The 22,788-nt window shown below is 46.1% G+C and overlaps 1 long non-coding RNA gene across 1 annotated transcript in view; it reads left to right on the top strand.

Moving 5' to 3' along the window:
• Nucleotides 1-22,788, top strand: part of LOC141266033 (uncharacterized) — a 76,264-nt gene that overhangs the window by 39,980 nt on the left and 13,496 nt on the right. The window contains exon 3 of the long non-coding RNA XR_012320185.1: nt 17,572-17,688. This is a non-coding gene — a long non-coding RNA (uncharacterized lncRNA). The remainder of the gene's footprint in view (nt 1-17,571; nt 17,689-22,788) is intronic.

Below are 22,788 nucleotides of genomic sequence, written 5' to 3'. Positions count from 1 at the left end.
TCTGGGCGGTCTGCAAGCGAGGTTTTTATGGTCAGTGTAGATGACCACCAGATGCAGGGCCCCCTCAAGCAAGTAGTGCCACTCCTCCAGCGCTAATTTGATGGCCAGCAGCACTCGATCTCCTATGGAGTAATTGCGCTCGGACGGAGAGAAGAGTTTGGAAAAGAAGCCGCAGGTCACCATTCGTCCGGACGAAGATTTCTGGGTAAGCACCGTTCCGGCTCCGGAGGAAGAGGCATCAACCTCCAGGAAGAACTGTTTGTTGCAATCCGGACAGTGTAGCACAGGAGCGGAGGAGAAGGCTTGTTTAAGAGAAATAAAGGCATTCTCTGCCTCGGAAGACCACTCCTTGGGATTTGCTCCCTTACGGGTAAGAGCAGAGATGGGAGCTGTCTGGGAGGAGAAATGAGGAATGAAGAGTCGGTAATAGCTAGCGAAACCCAGAAACTGCTGAATAGCCTTCAACCCCTCCGGTCGGGGCCACTTCAAGACAGCAGACACCTTCTCGGTATCCATACGCAGCCTGGTCTCAGAGATGACATACCCCAGAAACGGCAGAGAGGTCAGCTCAAAGAGGCATTTCTCGAACTTAGCATACAGGCGATTCTTACGGAGCCTCAGCAGGACCTGACAAACATCCCTCCAGTGAGAGGGCAGATCAGGTGAGAACACCAAGATATTGTCCAGGTACTCCACCATGCAGGAATACAGGAGATTTCGAAAGATATCATTTAGCATCACGCGGTACTCTTAGTAACCATCCCGAGTGTTGAATGCCGTCTTCCACTCGTCTCCTTGGCGAATCCCGACCAGATTGTACGCCCCACCCAGGTCAAGCTTAGTGAAAATCCTTGCGCCTTTTAGGCGATCAAACAGCTCCGAGATGAGAGGCAGGGGGTTCTTATTCTTGATGGTAATCTGGCTTGCGCCCCTATAGTCGATACAAGGGCGAAGACAGCCGTCTTTTTTTTTGACAAAGAAGAATCCTGCTCCAGCTGGAGAAGTGGATTTCTGGATAAATCCCCTAGCAAGATTTTCTTCAATGTATTCAGACATGGCATGGGTCTCGGCCAGCGACAAGGGGTACATTCGCCCACGAGGAGGTGAAGCACCAGGTATTAGGTCGATGGGGCAATAATACGGCCTATGAGGTGGTAGTTTCTCTGCCTCTTTTTTATTGAAGACGTCCACGTAGGACCAGTAGGGTGCTGGCAGGTCAGGTAGGTTAGCTGGAGTAGACGGGGGTCGAGCAGGACGAACCGGAACCAGACAGGTTTTATGGCATTCCTGACCCCAACGGAGCACCTCACCTGAGCTCCAATTCAGGACAGGCTCATGTCTGTAACCAAGGCAGGCCAAGCATGAGGGGATGAGAGGGACCGGATAGTACGTAAAAGGAGATCTTTTCCGAGTGCAGCATTCCCACCTGAAGAGTTACTCGCTCAGTGATCAACAAGATAGTTTCAGGGAGAAGCTTTCCATCGACAGAGGAAACCACTAAAGGATCTGCCAGACGTATGGTAGGAATCTGAAAACGCTCCACAACGGCCTGTTGGATGAGATTCCCAGCGGTTCTGGAATCCAGATGGGCAGTCTCGAAGAAGCGGGTCTCTCCACTGGTAACGGAAACGGACAGAGTCAAGGGCAGAGAGGAAGAACTCTTGCCTAGGACAACCTCTCCGAGCGGTCCTAGACACTGGAGTTTCCCGGTCTCACCGGGCAAGAGCGGATCTGATGCTCTATATTGCCACAATAGAAGCAACTCCCCTCAGCACGACGGGTCTCCTGGCGAGACTTGACCATCTTTAATTGGTCAATTTGCATAGGCTCAGAGGAAGACACCCGGGGAGTGCAGGTTGCGAGACAGGACTTTAGAAGACGGGAGCAAGGCGGAGAGGTTTCCTCGCATGGGTCATCTCTTTAGCGCGTTCCAGAAAACAGATGTCAATCCGGGTAGCTAATGACACCAGGTCGTCAAGGGAGGAAGGTATGTCACGACCGGCTAGCTCATCCTTGATCCGTCCGGAAAGGCCCTACCAAAAGGTGGACACCAGGGCCTCATTGTTCCAGGCAAGTTCAGATGCGAGGGCTCGGAAACGCACGGCATACTGGCCCACAGAGAGACTCCCTTGGCGGAGTAGGAGAAGTGAGGAGGCGGTAGAAGATTTTCGTCCAGGCTCATCGAACACCTTACGGAAAGCCGCGAGGAAAGCCTGAAGATCAGACACCAGAGGATCCCCTCTCTCCCACAGAGGGTTAAGCCACGCCAACGCCTCTCCGGTGAGGTGAGACATGATGAATGCCACCTTGGCCTGGCCGGAGGTGAACTGGTGTGCCAGGAGTTCAAAGTGCAGCGTGCACTGATTTATGAAGCCCCTACATAGGGCCGGGTCAGCACCATAACGTGGAGAAGCAGTTGGTCGGGGTCCAAAGCCGGATGCCACAGCGCCACTGGGTTGAGGTGCCGCCGGAGCGGGTGCCGCTCGGTTAGAGGCGGACACAGTCTGTGTGGACAGCACATCCAGGTGGGAGTTGACTGTCCACAGGTAGGAGGACATGATAGTATCCTGTTGGGCTCTCAGGCAAGAGACCTCTTGGTACAGGTCTGAGAGCGAAGGAGCCTGGGAGCCACCGGGTTCCATGGCCTATGCAAACTGTTACGGGTCCGGGTGGTGGAACCTCTGTGCTGGGATGCAAGGAGGGACCAGAGGGGCATAACTAAGCGCCCACTCAGACCAACCCTGGACACACGGCTGCTTAATCGACTCCGTGAACCAAGGAGGGACCGGGCAGGGGAGCCAGGTGCCACTCTGGGACCGACCTTGTGTGAGAGCAGGCGACTCCCACGGGTCAGGTGGCTGAGGCTGACAGGTACAGGTGCAGGTAGCTTGATGGGTGATTCGGCTAGGCAAGCAGGCGGGTACGGCTGGTAGCCAGACAGGTGATCCGTGTAGACAATCCGGCGGGAATGGCAGGTAGACAGGTTAGCGGGCACGGTAGATAGACATGACTCGCCCCCTGGGCCGAGGGGCACCCGGAACCGGGCTTCTGGGGGTTGTAGTATCCGTGGCGGTGACCCGGTCCTGTGGCTCAGAGTGGTCAGGCCAATGGCGGTATTTTGTGGGTTTTTAGGTTAATTGTCTGACTACGCCACCCGTGGATTGAGGTCAGTGTGGACCGCCGCTGCAAGGTAGACCGCTGGGGCTGATGGTGTATGCAGCTGAGGTAGTGTGACTCCCCACGGGAAGAGTGCAGCCCCAGGGCAGTAAGAGTGGATGATGGGAGTGATGGTGCGAGCGTCCCAGCACTAGTAGTGCTAGCGCGGCGATGAAGCACAGAGACGTGGGATTGCAGTTCAAAGGCTTTACTCACAGTTCTTTATATTCCAAATCACTTCGGTATTGGTAGTGACTGCCCAAGCCGTGCTGCGTCCACCAGGCAAGGGGCTCGGTCAATCCCCAGGCAATTCCAGAGTGTGGCACAGGACTCCCTTCGATTCCTTTCTCTGGCCGTGCCCCACCAGGGACACTACTTTTGCCCAGCTGCCTCGGGCCTTCTCTTGGGATGTTGGATGTCCACTTCCCTGACCCTATGTGGTATGCCTTTCTAGTAGGTGTAGTGAGGGGTCGCACCAAGATGTGATCACGACCGCCGGTCCTTGGCTGAGGATTAGTCGCCTCCACCAACTTGGGATCCGGTACCCCGTTCTGCCAACCCGTCACCCGCAATCTCCTGGGCCTCTGGGGTTCCTTCTTCTCTCGTGTCTCTGGGCCTCTCTTAGTGTTCTGTTCCTTTCTTCCTTCCCTTCCTGTTCCTCTCTGTTTCTGTTCCCTCTGCTGTTTCTGGCCTTCACTCCAGGCCTGCCTCGTGGAGCTGGGCCCAGACTGAGCCACAGCTCCCTGTCAGCCCTCTCTGGCTGAGCTCCTTCTCTCCCTGAACAGACTCTGAGCTAAGATGGTGCCCACCTTATATACCTCCCTCTCTGTGTGTGAGCCCAGGTGACTTGCAACCAATGGGCTCCTACCTATGCCCAGAGACCCAACCCCTATCTGCTCCTACATCACTGGGTTTTCCTCCCCCCTCCCCACTCCAGCCAGGGACAGATGCTGTCGTGCCTGCACTTCTGTCTAGTGGGAGCACTGTTGAGCTGTCCCTCGGAAATGGGGTGTGTGTGATGCATGCAACTACTGAGCCTTGGTCCACACTCCATCCTTACCCGGGAGTGGAATATCACACCTCTGGTTTGAGGTGCAATACCCCTGTAGCGGCTGAACCCTCGGGGCGCTACATTCCCCCCTGGTAAATCACAGCACGTCCTCGGGCTGGAAAAGAATAAAAACAATTTAAAACATGCAAAATTTTAGAATGCATTCGCATATAAGACATTGACTATTAACTCATCCCTCTATGGGAGGTATTCTTCTCTTTTTAACGTTACTGGTTACACTTTCATAAAACATCTTGCTAAGGGCACTGGAACTCTTTTATAAAATACTATATAAAACTTTTGCATTACTATTTTAGCAGCATTTTAAACTTCTTCACATAAGACATTTTCAAGTAAAACATTTTTTTCAAAAACACATTCTTGAGTTCTGGCCGCGGTGCAACTTGCGACCAGGTCTTCCTTCTTCTTAAAGGTGCAACAGTCCAATTAATTTGTTCTGAGGTAGACGTTGCAGTCTTTTTATAAAGCCAGTAGGGGGCGCTTTAAGAAGCGCAACTATTTACAGGGGATTGGCCGTTCCCAGTCCTCGGCCAGGTAGAAAAGGGGGTATGGCTGTTCTCAGTCCCCAGCCAGATAACTTAGGGATATAGAGGGCAACTTTGACAGGTAACAGTCCTTTATCAGTTCCACATTAGTCCCAACGGGGACCACACTCCAATCTAGTAACAGTCCTAACAACAACTCTTATACCCTTACGGGTAACTATTTACAGTTCAATTTACCGTTCACTGGTAACGGTGTCCTCCTGATGCTCCTTGTTCCTCCGGATAGTCTTCAGGTCCGTCCGGACCCTCTGGGTACTCAGTGTCTGGGCGGTACTGCAGTTCCTCCTCAGTCAAGCGGTGGACATGGAGGGCGTACAGTCCTTTGGCGCCCTTGTGCCGGGTGTAAGTGACCACGTCAGCAGGGTACAGGTCACGTCCGTGATGTCCCTCAGGCAGGTGACTCTCAACGTCTCTCCTGGTCACGAAGACGTCGGTTGCGGCCTCCGGGTCTCTAATGAAGCCCCAGCCGTGCTCCAGCTGGAACTTTACTACGGTCCCGGTGGCTCGGGGACCGCGGATGGCTTGGGAGTCCTGGCGGGCCCTCCACTTTTGTTCCGCGCTCCGGGCTTGGAGTCGCTCCTCCCTGATGCATCTCTGCCGCCGCTCTCTCTCGAAGATCGCCAGCTGCCGACGGCAGGACTCCAGGCGACGGGCTGCGTCCACCCGGGTTTCTTGGGGGAACCCCATTAGATTTTCGCCAGTGGGGTCCCACTCAAATTGGGCGTCTTCCAGCGGGAGCGGGGTGTTCTCTACGGGCTCCGGAGCCGGTATCAGAGGCTCGCGCAGGGGCTGAGTTTTCCAGGGCTGACCTCTGGTCAGTTCAGCCGGCCATTCCAGCGGCAGTCCATCCAGACCAGTATGGTGGGCAAACAGGTCCACGCCCAGCGGTGGTATGGCAGGGGACCCCAGTCGGGGAGCAGCGCCCGGGGGCACTCGGCCTTGCGACCAAGCCGGTGGTCGTCTGCTGGTCGTGCCCGGGAGTGGCGCAGTCCGGGTAGGGGGCGCTGGTGAGGCAGTGGTGCCCGGGTGCACTAGGCCTTGCGTCCCAGCCTGTGACGTCTCTCTTTTTACTGCGCCCGGGTTCAAAGGGCACAGCGTGGGGCGGGGCGTGACAGTGACGCTTGCAGCCTGAGGCCTAGCTGGCGGCGGTGGAGGCGTGGTGTCAGGTACGGTCCCCGGGGCTTCGGGTCCCGCAACGGAAGGTGGGGGCAGGCTGGTGGCCTCAGGGTTTGGGGTGATGACGTCCCCGTTACCTGCCTCAGTCTCTGTGGCCACCTCTGCGGTGTCGTCCGCAGCTGCCGGTCCACCTTCACCGCCCTCGGAGGCAGGCGCGCTGTTCGGTCCTCGCGATGTCTGCTGCTGGCGGGTTCCATGCTGCCGGGCCAACTCCTCCTTCCACCCGGCAAACACATCTCGCTGCGCCCGGACCATCCTCCGATTTAAATCCTCCAGCGCAGCTCGCGCACACTCAGGGTCTCTGGGCAGCTGTGCCAGCAACTCCGTTAGGCTGCATGGTGGCTCAGCCTGCAGCAGGCTGTGGGCCAGGGTGCTGGTGGGGTTCGCTGATCCTTCCATCTCCGGGTGCGGTATGTCCAGACTGATCCAGGCTGCACCCGGCCCCACAGTTTTCTTTCCTGTCCGCCCCCATGGGGGGTGGTCTTGGGGCCACCTGCTGACAATCACCTTTAGGGGCAGCCCCCCCACGTTGATGGACATCTCCACAGCTGCACTCATGGCTGTGGGGGGCGGGCTCCTTCTTTGGCGAAACTCTGGGACCTGGCCCACGATGGGAGGTGGCCTCCTGCTGTCCTTTGGTGCGCACATAATGGCGTCCGCTCTGCCGGGGCGGGAAAAACGGCTGAAGATGGCGGGAAACGACCAAAGATGGCGTCTGATGGCGGTAAACGACTAAAGATGGCGTCCGATGGCGGGAACCGACTCCGGATGGCGGGAAACTTCTCTCAGGTAAGTGCAAAGTCTCTTTCAGGCACGCGATACCCGTTTGTGGCGGGTTGGTAACGATCCTGCCGACTACGCCAAAGCTGACTTGCCCCCTAGGCCGAGGGGCACCCTGAACCGGGCTTCTGGGGGTTGTAGTATCCGTGGCGGTGACCCTGTCCCGTGGCTCAGGGTGGTCAGGCCAATGGCGGTATTTTGTGGGTTTTTAGGTTAATTGTCCGACTATGCCACCCGTGGATTGCGGTCAGTGTGGACCGCCGCTGCAAGGTAGACCGCTGGGGCTGATGGTGTATGCAGCTGAGGTAGTGTGACTCCCCACGGGAAGAGTGCAGCCCCAGGGCAGTAAGAGTGGATGATGGGAGTGATGGTGCGAGCGTCCCAGCACTAGTAGTGCTGGCGCGGCGATGAAGCACAGAGACGTGGGATTGCAGTTCAAAGGCTTTACTCACAGTTCTTTATATTCCAAATCACTTCGGTACCGGTAGTGACTGCCCAAGCCGTGCTGCGTCCACCAGGCGGAGGTAGTGGTCCTGCTGCTGGATTGTTGCCCTCCTATGGCTCCCTCCACGTCTCCTGGTGTACTGGCCTGTGTCCTGGTAGCACCTCCAGCCTCTGGACACTTCACTGACAGACACAGCAAACCTTCTTGCCACAGCTCGCATTGATGTGCCATCCTGGATGAGCTGCACTACCACGAGTGTGAAAGCACAACCAACATTCAAAAGTGACCAAAACATCAGCCAGAAAGCATTGGTACTGAGATATGGTCTGTGGTCCCCACCTGCAGAACCACTCCTTTATTGAGTGTGTCTTGATAACTGGCAATAATTTCCATCTATTGTCTATTCCATTTGCACAACAGCATGTGAAATTGATTGTCAATCAGTGTTACTTCCTAAGTGGACAGTTTGATTTCACAGAAGTTTGATTTACTTTGTTATATTCTGTTGTTTAAGTGTTCTCTTTATTTTTTTTGAGCAGAGTGTATATACGTGTATATATATATATGTGTATATATATATATATATATATATATATGTATATATATATATATATACACACATATATATATATATATATATATATACACACAGTTATGTGAAAAAGTTTGGGCACCCCTATTAATCTTAATCTTAATGTTTTATAAAAATTGGTGTTTTTGCAACAGCTATTTCAGTTTGATATATGTAATAACTGTTGGACACAGTAATGTTTCTACCTTGAAATGAGGTTTATTGTACTAACAGAAAATGTGCAATCTGCATTCAAACTAAATTTGACAGGTGCATAAGTAAGGGCACCCTTATCATTTTCTTGTTTTAAATACTCCTACCTACTTTTTACTGACTTACTAAAGCACTTTTTTTTGGTTTTGTAACCTCATTGAGCTTTGAACTTCATAGTCAGGTGTATGCAATCATGAGAAAAGCTACTTAAAGTGGCCACTTGCAAGTTGTTCTCCTGTTTGAATCTCCTCTGAAGAGTGGCATCATGGGCTCCTCAAAACAACTGTCAAATGATCTGAAAACAAAGATTATTCAACATAGTTGTTCAGGGGAAGGATACAAAAAGCTGTCTCAGAGATTTAACCTGTCAGTTTCCACTGTGAGGAGCATAGTAAGGAAATGGAAGAACACAGGGACAGTTCTTGTTAAGGCCAGAAGTGGCAGGCCAAGAAAAACATCAGAAAGGCAGAGAAGAAGAATGGTGAGATCAGTCAAGGACAATCCTCAGACCACTTCCAGAGAGCTGCAGCATCAACTTGCTGCAGATGGTGTCACTGTGCATCGCTCAACTATACAACGCACTTTGCACAAGGAGAAGCTGTATGGGAGAGTGATGCGAAAGAAGCCGTTTCTGCAAGCACGCCACAAACAGAGTCGGCTGAGGTATGCAAAAGCACATTTGGAGAAGCCAATTTCATTTTGGAAGAAGTTCCTGTAGACTGATGAAACCAAGATTGAGTAGTTTGGTCATACAAAAAGGCGTTATGCACGGCGGCAAAAAAAACAGAGCATTCCAAGAAAAACACTAGCTAGCCACAGTAAAATTTGGTGGAGGTTCCATCATGCTTTGGGGCTGTGTGGCCAATGCCGGCACCGGGAATCTTGTTAAAGTTGAGGGACGCATGGATTCCACTCAGTATCAGCAGATTCTTGACAATAATGTTCAAGAATCAGTGATAAAGTTGAAGTTATGCAGGGGATGGATCTTTCAGCAAGACAATGATCCAAAACACCGCTCCAAATCTACTCAGGCATTCATGCAGAGGAACAATTACAATGTTCTGGAACGGCCATCCCAGTCCCCAGACCTGAATATCATTGAACATCTGTGGGATCATTTGAAGAGGGCTGTCCATGCTCGGCGACCATCAAACTTAACTGAACTGGAATTGTTTTGTAAGAGGAATGGTCAAAAATACCTTCATCCAGGATCCAGGAACTCATTAAAAGCTACAGGAAGCGACTAGAGGCTGATATTTTTGCAAAAGGAGGATCTACTAAATATTAATGTCACTTTTCTGGTGAGGTGCCCATACTTATGCACCTGTCAAATTTTGTTTGAATGCAGATTGCACATTTTCTGTTAGTACAATAAACCCCATTTCAAGGCAGAAACATTACTGTGTCCAACAGTTATTACATATATCAAACTGAAAGAGCTGTTGCAAAAACACCAATTTTTATAAAACATTAAGCTTAAGATTAATAGGGGTGCGCAAACTTTTTCATATAACTGTATATATATATATATATATATATATATATATATATATATATATATACAGTACAGACCAAAAGTTTGGACACACCTTCTCATTTAAAGATTTTTCTGTATTTTCATGACTTTGAAAATTGTACATTCACACTGAAGGCATCAAAACTATGAATTAACACATGTGGAATTATATACTTACCAAAAAAATGTGAAATTACTGAAAATATGTCTTATATTCTAGCTTCTTCAAAGTAGCCACCTTTTGCTTTGATGACTGCTTTGCACACTCTTGGCATTCTCTTGATGAGCTTCAAGAGGTAGTCACCGGATATGGTCTTCCAACAATCTTGAAGGAGTTCCCAGAGATGCTTAGCACTTGTTGGCCCTTTTGCCTTCACTCTGCGGTCCATCTCACCTCAAACCATCTCGATTGGGTTCGGGTCTGGAGACTGTGGAGGCCAGGTCATCTGGCATAGCACCCCATCATTTTCCTTCTTGGTGAAATAGCCCTTACACAGCCTGGAAGTGTGTTTGGGGTCATTGTCCTGTTGAAAAATAAATGATGGTCCAACTACACGCAAACCGGATGGAATAGCATGCTGCTGCAAGATGCTGTGGTAGCCATGCTGGTTCAGTATGCCTTCAATTTTGAATAAATCCCCAACAGTGTCACCAGCAAAGCACCCCCACACCATCACACCTCCTCCTCCATGCTTCACGGTGGGAACCAGGCATGTAGAGTCCATCCGTTCACCTTTTCTGCATCGCACAAAGATACGGTGGTTGGAACCAAAGATCTCAAATTTGGACTCATCAGACCACAGCACAGATTTCCCCTGGTCTAATGTCCATTCCTTGTGTTCTTTAGCCCAAACAAGTCTCTTCTGCTTGTTGCCTGTCCTTAGCAGTGGTTTCCTAGCAGCTATTTTATCATGAAGGCCTGCTGCACAAAGTCTCCTCTTAACAGTTGTTGTAGAGATGTGTCTGCTGCTAGAACTCTGTGTGGCATTGACCTGGTCTCTAATCTGAGCTGCTGTTAACCTGCGATTTCTGAGGCTGGTGACTTGGATAAACTTATCCTCAGAAGCAGAGGTGACTCTTGGTCTTCCTTTCCTGGGGCGGTCCTCATGTGAGCCAGTTTCTTTGTAGCGCTTGAAGGTTTTTGCAAATGCACTTGGGGACACATTCAAAGTTTGCCCAATTTTTCGGACTGACTGACCTTCATTGTAATGATGGCCATTCGTTTTTCTTTACTTAGCTGCTTTTTTCTTGCCATAATACAAATTCTAACAGTCTATTCAGTAGGACTATCAGCTGTGTATCCACCTGACTTCTGCACAACACAACTGATGGTCCCAACCCCATTTACAAGGCAAGAAATCCCACTTATTAAACCTGACAGGGCACACCTGTGAAGTGAAAACCATTTCCGGTGACTACCTCTTGAAGCTCATCAAGAGAATGCGAAGAGTGTGCAAAGCAGTCATCAAAGCAAAAGGTGGCTACTTTGAAGAACCTAGAATATAAGACATATTTTCAGTTGTTTCACACTTTTTTGTTAAGTATATAATTCCACATGTGTTAATTCATAGTTTTGATGCCTTCAGTGTGAATGTACAATTTTCAAAGTCTTGAAAATACAGAAAAATCTTTAAATGAGAAGGTGTGTCCAAACTTTTGGTCTGTACTGTATATATATATATATATATATATATATACACACACACACATATACATATATATAACAACAGTATATATACAGATGCTTCTCACAAAATTAGAATATCTTCAAAAAGTTAATTTATTTCAGCTCTTCAGGTTGAGAAGCACCTGTATATATAGTATGTTCCACTTGTATAGAGAGTTGTATGACTCGGTGGAATCGCTGACTGCTGCTCATGGCTAGCACATATATATATAGATGTGTATATATTTAGGCCTGTACAATGCACAGTCATCCTGTTCATTCTTAAATGTTTCCGACTTGTTCTCAAACCTCCCACATCCCCCTAGAAGCGACTCGATGAATCCTCCTACATGTCTGCAGAGTAACGTTCAAGCCTTTCCTGTTTTAAAATATAAAAAAAGAGAGAAAATCTAAAAATCTTCTGTGGCGAATGTCTGCGAGCAGCTTGTTCTCACATTGTACATCTCTCCATAAATGTCATCTGGGCTCAGATCTGTCTAATAACTATAACTTGTTCCATCCGTGGGTTAAAGTCGGCCTTACATAGGGCAGATATAGCTGCTGCCAGGTGCAGAACTATTCAGTCGCCATTTACACCTGTAAGCGAATAGCAGGGGAGGTTACTTTTGGTTACTGGAAATAAAAAATAAATATATATTTTTTAAGATTTGTAAATAAAGTTTTGGAAAACAAATATTACATTTGTAATATTTGTTTCAATTATTTATTAAAAATATACACGTGCTGCACAGAGGTTTTTTTTTAACGTTTGCTCCAAAATGCACATGAAAAAAATGCTCTTTGAATAAGCTCTTGATTAATTTCAGTGGGAAAATGTGGCGGTGGTGGGCATCGTGCTGTTTTCTCCACATGGAAAAGAAGCAACATGTGAATTTTTGTGGAGTTTCTGCTTTAAAAATGCTCCAAACTTCAGTATTAAGTGAAGCAAAAAGAAAAAAATCAATATACAGAAAATGGATAACCTTCCCCTTCCCCAAAAACAATCTAAATCAAAGAAGTCTATGAGAATATAAGCTAAAAGGTAGAAAATGATGGGACTTAAAGGGGACCAGTCACTAGAGCAAAAATGTCCAGTTTTTGCTCTTATTTTATTCCCGTTACTCCCCTTAGTATTCAATTTTTTTCCTCCTCTAAATCCGTCATATGGTTCCAGAGATATGGGCCTTTTTATTTAGTGCAGATTTTTATGGCGTTTATGGTGCTGACAGGATGCTCTGGGGGCGTGTCATTAGGCTGCTTTGTGACGCTCCCCCTGGGCCATGTTTGGGGAATACCCAGAGCCGGATCTGTTGGGGGTGGTAGTCCTCGTGGCGGTGACCCGGTCCGTGCCCAGGGTGTCAAACTAAGTGGCGATGTTTTTAGTGGCAGATATGATATTGTTCGACTACGCCACCCGTTGAATGTGGTTACGAAACCGCCGCTGGAGGGCAGACCGCTGAGGCCGGTGGTACAGTTGTGCAGCGTGGGTAGTATAACCCCCAAACGGGAGGGGTATGGCCTCAGGGCAGCAGACGTGGATGATGGGGATGGTAGAATTGCACGCAGGCACCAGGAACCACTCAGAGACGGTGCGGTGTAGTTCAGGGTCTTTACTGGTGACAAAGACAGACCCTCCCGGGAGTACTGGCTAGCGGTCGGGGTCTGGTCAGTCCGTGAGCAGACAGGATCTCCCCTGGCCAGGCGGAGTTGTAGGCCTCCCCAACTAACTGTACTCTTCTTGGCTACCTTGCTAGAAGCGGGTAAAAGTAGCCCACGTCCCTGAGTGTACCGTGTGGTGCTCACCCGTATGGCCGGTGACTCGGGGCCTTCTGGTAGCCTCCGCTCCACGACGGCGGTGCTGGTCCCTTGCGTGTGACCGTGCCTTCGGGTTTCTTGGCCAGAGGACCTGAAATCCCCTGCCGGTCGGTTTCTGCTGCTGGGTATGGAACAGTCCCCACAGCCTCGGACTCCGTGTCCGGTGAGATCTCTTCAGTCCGGACGAGCTCTACAGCTTCCAGTCCCGGACTCCTTTTATCACTGCTCCCACAGAGCTCCTGTTCTTATTTTCCCTGTAACTGATCCACACCAGACCAGACTGTGTCTCTGTCTCTGTCTGTGTTCTTTTCTAACCCCACCTCAGCCCCAGTTCATATAGGGGAAGTTCTTCCCCTCCCAGGACTGGGCAGGAGGTGTGGCATGCTTAGGATTCCTGACCAGGAGACCTCCCACCTGCTCACAGACGTAATATTGCTATTACTGTGGTAACCAGACCCCTGGGGTTCCACATTTGCATAATTACTCTATGAGCCACGCCTCTTCGAAAAGACCATAAAAGTTAGCATCGAATAAAAAGGTCCACATCTCTGGAATCATATGGCGGACTTAGAAAAGGAAAAAAATGGAATACTCAGGGGAGCAATGAGAATAAAAATAAGAGCAAAAACTGGACATTTTTGCCCTGGCGCAATACTTAAGAGTAGTGATGAGCGAGCGTGTTCTGTTAACCCTTTCAGCGAGCATGCTCGGGTGCTCGCCGAGTATTTGCAGTGTGCTTGAATGTTATGTTTGTTTCACTGTGTGTGCATGATTTGCGACTGTTTGACAGCTTTAATACATGTGAGGAATGCCTAACAAACAGGCATTCCTCATATGTATTAAAGCTGTCAAACAGTCACAAATCATGCACACGGAGTGACTCAAACATAACATCCTAGCACGCCGAAGATGCTCGGAAAAAAACGAGCATGCTCGTAAATCTTGAGTAACGAGCATGCTCGCTCATCACTACTCAGGAGACCAGCGTGAATTAAGAAAAAAAATGTCCTCTTTTGACCTAGTGACAGGTCCTGTTTAATATAACTATTTAGTTCCAGATATTTTAGGGAAAGTGACTTATGAACTGAGGTCACTTAAAGGAGCTTAATACCAATATTAATACCAACCTCCAGTCATTTTCACCATTATGATTCACAGATCTGTGGATTCCAACTTCACATTTGATTCAGCAACTTTGCAGGGCAGGGGATAGTATAAAGTTATACACTGTCAGGGCATGTGTATTTGTCAGCCTCTGCCTACATGTTACAGAGGGAAGGAGTGTGAAGTTGCCCACAAAGTTTCTGTTATGAAAAACCCATACTGTTTCCCAGGGTTTGCAGAGTAGGTAAGAATAGGAGTTGCAGTTGCACGGGGCCCCCATAGTGGAGAATCATCATCCTGCAACATAAAAGGACAGAAGTGCCGCGAAAACATGGACAAAACTTGAAGCCAGGTGTGAAATCTATAAGAGCGCTCCTATATGCCAAGTATTTTATAATCTTGTCTTCCAAAATAGCAGAGAAGCATTGACCCCTCAGACAACAAAGTCCGGACTCCACTGCTACCTCTGCATCCCCTATAGTTACATCCCTTGTTAAATAAATTGTCACTACGGGGGTGTAATGAAATAATGATGATACATTATTGACAAAATGCTAATTAATCGCCAACCAATAAAGTGTGATGTCATCATACATTGCAAAAGGTGACCTCACAATCCGTGTAGCCCAATGACAAAAAGCAAAATTGTCCCTCAAAGAGAATATGTACTCAGAAAATAACATGTCACTGAAACCATGATTTTATGTTAAACATAACTTTTTAAGAAATTTTAGTGATTGTTTTTTTTGCAGTTTTCACTCTGGCCATTGAGCCTGAAAATGATGATGTGGTGTTCAAAATAATAGCAGTCCAATATGACTAACCAGATTAATCACTGTTTTTGGTATAAACTATATTACCACTTGTCAAACAATTTACAAGTTGGTGCAGTAGATTCTAAGAAAACCAAAAGACTTAGCATTCATGATCTGCAGGTTTTTGAGTCTGTGTATTTGAATAATTAATTGTACGGGGGTGTGTTCAAAATAATAGCAGTGTGGAGATCAATTAGTGAGGTCAATCATTCTGTGAAGAAACAGGTGTGAATCAGGTGGCCCTTATTTAAGGGTGAAGCCAGCACATGTTGTACATGCATTTCTCCTTGAAAGCCTGAGAAATATAGGTCGTTCAAGACATTGTTCAGTAGAACGTACTTTGATTAAAAAGTTGATTGGAGAGGGTAAAACTTATAAAGAAGTGCAGACAATGATCGGCTGTTCAGCTAAAATGATCTCCAATGATTTAAAATAGAAAGCAAAACCAGAGAGACATGGAAGAAAACGGAAGACTACCATTCAAATGGATCGAAGAATAGCCAGAATGGCAAAGGCTCAGCCAATGATCAACTCCAGGATGATCAAAAACAGTCTCAAGTCACCTGTGAGGACTGTGACAGTTAGAAGACACCTGTGTGAAGCTAATCTCTTAGCAAGAAGTCCCCGCAAAGTCCCACTGTTAAAAAAAAGACATGTACTGAAGCGGATACAATTTGCCGAAGAACACAATACCTGGCCTAAAGATAAATGGAGAAACATTTTGTGGACTGATTAAAGTAAAATTGTTCTTTTTGGGTCCAAGGGCTGCAGACAGTTCATCAGATGTCCTCCAAACTCTGCATTCAAGCCACAGTACACTCTGAAGACCGTGAAGCATGATGGTGAAGCATCATGATATGGGCATGTTTCTCTTACTATGGTGCCGGACCTATTTACCGCATACCAGGGATCATGGACCAGTTTGCATATATTAACATACTTGAATAGGTCATGTTGCCTTATGCTGAAGAGGATATGCCCTTGAAACGGGTGTTTCAACAAGACAACAACCCTAAACACACCAGTAAACGAGCCAAATCTTGGTTCCAGTCCCACAAAATCCCCAGACCTTAATCTGATAGAACACTTGTGGAGTGACATCAAAAATGCTGTTTCTGAGACAAAGGCAACAAATGGCAAAAAAATTGTGAGATGTAGTCAAATCATCCTGAGCTGGAATAACAGTTGACAGGTGGCAGAAGTTGGTTGACTCTATGCAACATAGATGTGAAGCAGTTCTAAAAACTCTGGTTATACAACTAAATATTAGGTTAGTGATTCACAGGAATGCCATTCACAATAGGTGATATCACAGCTCACCTTCTCCTCCTCCTGTACAATGACTGATAACACCTCTATATACAGTAGATAACACAGGATCCACCATTCACAAGTGATATCACAGCTCACCTCCTCCTGTATAATGACTGATAAGTTAACACCTGTGACCAGACTCGGCGGGTCAGGAGCCCGGCGGGTCAGGGGCCCGCCGACGCCAGCAGAAACTTCAACTGGATGTGCGCACATCCAGTTAAAGTATACTGCGGCGCACAAACACATAGGGTCCGTATGCGACAATACACGATTGGCCATTTACTGAGATAATGATTTGTGTTTTCATTGGCTGTAAGCCATAATCATCAACATTAACAGAAATAAACACGTGAAATAGATCACTCTGTGTGTAATGCCTCCATATAATAGATCCCTCTGTGTGTAATGACTCTATATAATAGATCCCTCTGTGTGTAATGACTCTATATAATAGATCACTCTGTGTGTAATGCCTCCATATAATAGATCCCTCTGTGTGTAATGCCTCTATATAATAGATCCCTCTGTGTGTAATGACTCTATATAATAGATCCCTCTGTGTGTAATGACTCTATATAATAGATCCCTCTGTGTGTAATGACTCCATATAATAGATCCCTCTGTGTGTAATGACTCCATATAATAGATCCCTCTGTGTGTAATGACTCCATATAATAGATCCCTCTGTGTGTAATGACTCCATATAATAGATCCCTCTGTATGTAATGACTCCATATAATAGATCCCTCTGTGTGTAATGACTCCATATAATAGATCCCTCTGTGTGTAATGACTCCATATTATAGATCCCTCTGTGTGTAATGACTCCATATAATAGATCACTCTGTGTGTAATGACTCCATATAATAGATCACTCTGTGTGTAATGACTCTATATAATAGATCCCTCTGTGTGTAATGACTCTATATAATAGATCACTCTGTGTGTAATGACTTTATATAATAGATCACTCTGTGTGTAATGACTTTATATAATAGATCCCTCTGTGTGTAATGACTCTATATAATAGATCCTTCTGTGTGTAATGACTCTATATAATAGATCCCTCTGTGTGTAATGACTCCATATAATAGATCACTCTGTGTGTAATGACTTTATATAATAGATCCCTCTGTGTGTAATGACTTTATATAATAGATCACTCTGTGTGTAATGACTTTATATAATAGATCCCTCTGTGTGTAATGACTTTATATAATAGATCCCTCTGTGTGTAATGACTTTATATAATAGATCACTCTGTGTGTAATGACTTTATATAATAGATCCCTCTGTGTGTAATGACTTTATATAATATAGGAGTTTCACTTTTTGTATTGAAGAACGGAAATAAATTAACTTTTTGATGATATTCTAACTTAGTGAGAAGCACCTGTATATTATATGGAGGACTATGGGATGCATTATACCATATGGAGGACTATGGGGAGTGCATTATACTTCTGCTATGGAGCCCCATGACTTCTATGTACGCCCCTGGTGAGTATAATGGCTTATTTTTTTTCTATACATTAAAGAACAGCGGCAGAACGGGGGACATATACCAGGATGGGGGACATACTGCATATACTAGGATGAGGGACATACATATATACATACTTATATATATAAAATTTATTCAGGATGGGGGGGGCCCAGGTCCAAATCTTGCACTGGGGCCCATCAGACTCTAGTTACACCACTGCTGACAGCTGTCATGTACAGAAAACAGAATAAAATAAGCTTCAGTCTACAGCACCTGGTTTTAATTAAACAGATAGGTGTTACATTCTCTTTTTACATTGCTTCCCTCTATTTTGTTGTATCTAAACTGGCCCAGTAACTGTAATTTCCATCAGACCTTAGAGGCATGGACTACACTAGATCTCTGAAGATTCCTGTATTTGGCACTAAGACGTTATTAGCAGATCCTGTAAGTCTGGTAAGCTGCTCGGTGCAGCCTCTGGGGATCAGACTTGTTTCTCTAGCAAATCCCAAATACTATTGATCAGATAGATCTCTAATATATTTGTAGACAATCATCACCTTGTTCTCTTTGTCATGTTCCTTCACCATTTTTGAAATTTTTTTGCAGTGTAGTTGAGGCATTATAAGTGGGAACTGCCAAGAAGAGACCCTCACTAGGGAACACGGTCCTATTCCTGCAATTATGGTGTGAAGTGGCATAATTTTGGGTAGCTGGACCCTTCTAGTCTTCATTCCAGGTGCACTAACAGCTCGGAGTAACATTGGTTTGTTCGTGGAACCAGTGGTGCGACCATTTCTCCAAAGTGTCCCAGGAACCATTTTTCAACACTACGGCTGGCCACATGGTGCTCATGCTACCATAGCTTGCAGAGTCTCTGGACTTGTCACCCATCCTGTTTGAAATTGCGTTAAGAGCTGCCAGCAGTGGATCTTGATTTGCCTAAGTGCATTCACAGGTAGGACATTTCTCAGAAAACCATTAATAACCTCATTGATAGCAGTCGAGGCTGTCAGTGCTGGGATTTCTACACGTGGCGCTCATACTCCAGACGGAATAAATCGAGATGTTTTGAAATATTGTTTTCATCATTAGCACGTCTATTTATCCTGTGATTTCCATCATTCCATGGCTTTTCTTTCTCGGGTTTGCAATTTCAATGTTGAAGAGTGGATAACATCCTGCCCTTCGCCCCTGGATGGATAACAACCAGCCCTTCACCACGTTCTCTGCAGTAACCAACATTTGACAGAACGGCCAGTGGTGCAGAGCTCACTGATACCAGCGCGGTCCCGTAATAGGAGCCACCGGAGTAACAAGTCTGTTCATGACATTTCTTCCTCCTAAATCTTCCCCCATCACCTGTGAGTGATATTATCGAGAAGTGGAAGGAACCGCAGAAACTCAGCCACGAAGTGGAGACCCCAAAATGTCATAGAGTGTGGGGCCAAGTGCTGAGGAGCAGAGGGCAGAAAAGTCACCAATGTTCTACTGACTCCATAACTCCAGACCTCCTCTGGTATAACATCAGCACAAACACTGCGCCCCCGCTGGGAGCTTCATGGCCGAGCAGCTAAATTCAGCCGTACATCACCAAGCACAATGCCGAGCGTCAGATGGAGTGGTGTAAAGCCACCACCACTGGACTCTGGAGGAAAAGTGTTCTGTGCAGTGATGGATCACACTTCTCTATCTGGTGTCTGATGGAGGAGTCTGGGTTTGGGGAAAAAAGGAAACCATTGGCTCAGTCTTCTGGCCACCGTGTCTATGATGACTCGGTGTTGTGTGCAGGGCTCAGTCTATAAGGGCCCAGTGTTTTATTGGTCCATAACAAAACGGATTAATAAATAGGTTCAGTCTTTTGGTGACCCTCTGGACTTCTGTCTTCTGTTACTAGGTTGCTGTAAATTAATGAACGCACTAATGGAATATGTTTCCATAGCGAAGCAAATGACGTAAAAAGGAGGAAGATCAGGTCAGGTGGTTATTTGTACAGCGGCACGTCCTTTCCCTGGATGTCAGAATCCTCTTATACAAGAAGTTCATTTTGCTTAGGAAGGAAATTCTTGGTTGCTGACATAAGTAGAATAGATAACCGGCCGCTTCATGGGGCCCAGCAAGCCATAGTCAATAGTAAGTCACAAGAGCGCAGTCACATGTGGATGTGCAATGATTTGTGAACCCTTCTGGCGCTGCCTCCATCGTGTATTATGCTTGGTGTGTGTTTATAGCATTTCAGCATCCGGAAAAAAAAGAGAATTCTGAAAACGAAGCTGAAAACGAAGCTGAAAACTGACTCTCGTATTTACCCTGCAGGGAGGTGAAGTGTTAAAACATAACCGAGGAACTATTCTCATAGTCGCCCCCGCAGGGACCTGACCATTGCCGTGGTGGATTCTACGTCCTTGTCACATATCAGTGGGAAAGTTCTCTGCTCTGCAATGGGACGGTGAAGTTATATTACTTACAATGTATGAATGACAGGACACAATGTCGCCCCCAGCAAAACATAAGCTCAGAGTTTTCATCATCTCAAAATATTTAGAAAACCCACTTTCATACTGGGGAACCTGTGCGGGTATCAGTCATTAAACCTCCACTAAACTTCCATTGAGAGTATATAATCTATAGTCCAGTGACTATTCCTGTGGCTACAGTGATGGTGACCACCATCATCAGCGATCATATACAGTCATGGCCAAAAGTGTTGGCACCTTTGAAATTGTTCCAGAAAATTATTGCAATTACACGTGTTTTGTTATCCACATGTTTATTTCCTTTGTGTGTATTGGAACAACACAAAAATATGAGAAAAAAAAAGGCAAATTGGACAGAATTTCACACAAAACCCCAAAAATGGACTAGACAAAATTGTTGGCACTCTCAACTTAATATTTGGTTGCACACCCTTTGGAATAAATAACTGCAATCAATCGCTTCCTATAACCATCAGCAAGCTTCTTACGCCTCTGAACTGGAATTTTGGATGACTTTTCTTTTGCAAAGTGCAAAAGGGAGGCTTCTCCCAACAACAATTTTAAGATCCCTCCACAGGTGTTCAATGGGATTTAGATCCGGACTCATTGCTGCCACTTCAGAACTCTCCAGCGCTTTGTTTCCATTCATTTCTGGGGGGCTTCTTGAAGTACGTCTGGGGTCACTGTCCTAGCGCTTTGTTTCCATTCATTTCGGGGGGCTTCTTGAAGTAAGTTTGGGGTCACTGTCCTGTTGGAAGACCCATGACCTAGGACGCAATCCCAACTTTCTGACACTGGCCACTACATTGCGAACCCAAAATCATGTGGTAATCTTCAGATTTCATGATGCCTTGCATATAGTGAAGGCACCCAGTGCGAAAGGCAACAAAACAGCCCCAAAACATCTTTGAGCCTCCACCATATTTGACTGTAGGTACTTTGTTCTTTTCTTTGTAGGCCTCATTTTATTTTCGGTAAAAAGTAGAATGATTAGCTTTACCAAAAAGCTCTTGGTCTCATCTGTCCACAAGATGATTTCCCAGAAGGATTTTGGCTTACGTACATTTTGGCAAACTCCAGTCTGGCTTTTTTTGCGTCTCTGTGTCAGCAGTGGGGTCCTCCTGGGTCTCCTGCCATAGCATTTAATTTAAATGGAGATGGATAGTTCACTCTGACACTGACCCTCCAGCACAACTTGAAACTCTCTGGAACTTGTTTGGGGTTGTTTATCCACCATCCGGACTATCCTTCGTTTCAACCTTTCATCAATTTTTGTCTGCCGTCCATGTCTAGGGAGATTGGCTACACTGCCATGGGTTGTAAACGTCTTTATTATGTTGCGCACCATGGACAAAGGAACATCAAGATCTCTGAAGATAGACTTGTAGCCTTCAGATTGTTGATATTGTTCTACAATTTTGGTTCTCAAGTCCCCAGACAGTTCTCTTTTCCCATTTCTGTTCTCCATGTTTAGTGTGGTGCACTCAGACACAAAATGTAGAGATTGAGTCAACTTCTCCCCTTTTTATCGGGTTTCAGGTGTGATTTTCATATTGCCCACACCTGTTACTTGCCACAGGTGATTTGAATAAGCATCACATGCTTGAGACAAAGGTGTTTACTCCCATTTTTGAAAAGGTGCCAACAATTTTGTCCAGCCCATTTTGGGGGTTTTGTGTGAAATTATGTCCAATTTGCCTTTTTTTCTGTTTGTTTGTTTTTTTGTGCTGTTCCAATTTACGCAAATGGAAATAAAAGTGTAATTTCAAAAATTTTCTGGAGAAATACTTCATTTTCTGGAAGAATTTCAAGGATTCCAACACTTTCAGCCATAACTGTACGTGGTCAATAATTGTTGGAAAAGTTTAAACACGTTATAGTTACATAAAAAGTTGTCCACAAACTCTACCTCCACAAGTTGAAGTATTTAAAGCTATGGAATGGCGAAGGAATTATACCGCAGACCTAATTAGTAAAGAAATGATCGTGAAATGAATGCCTTAATTGTCCCGCCCGGTTAACCGATTTGGGAGACAGGGCATTACAAATGCTATCACATCTAATGCACATATAGGGTTTCAGGATTTTGACTGTATTCCACAATGATAGCCAAATGATGATATATAATGTGTTTTTAATTTTGATCCATCGGACATCAGTTCTTCTTATGTTCCAGATGTTTAATATTTGTCATATGAATAGTAGCAATTACTTATTTGAGTATTTGTCTTTCTCGGTTCCCACTGATTTGCAGATATTCTGTGGTTTTCCTTTCCTGCTGCTAGAATCAGGTGATGTTTCTCCACTTCATGGTTCTCCTTTCGTAATTTGGTTCTTACTAATCAAGAAATCTTTCCACCTATGCAAGTATTTTGTCTGTTCCTCAATAATTGTACTGGTATTTGCAGAACACTTACCTATGCCCACAACTTCCTCAAGGCTGGTTGGATTGATTCAACACCCTCTCCACCTACACATCCCATGACTTATGGTGGCTCTTATGTTTTGTTGAATATTCTAGTTATAATTTTCTAATGAGGGTTAAAAATTAAGAATTGTCACCATTTATAGGCAATTACTGTGTTCCTTGGCACTGTATTTCCCCTGCATGCTGCATGGTTAAACACGTATTGTATA

The sequence above is a fragment of the Phyllobates terribilis genome, unplaced genomic scaffold, assembly GCF_046119375.1.
Source record: "Phyllobates terribilis strain yellow unplaced genomic scaffold, ASM4611937v1 Scaffold_4__5_contigs__length_816908805, whole genome shotgun sequence".
NCBI lineage: Eukaryota > Metazoa > Chordata > Amphibia > Anura > Dendrobatidae > Phyllobates > Phyllobates terribilis.
The sequence above is the reverse complement of the archived record's forward strand: the minus strand, read 5'-3'. Positions and strand labels throughout refer to the sequence as shown.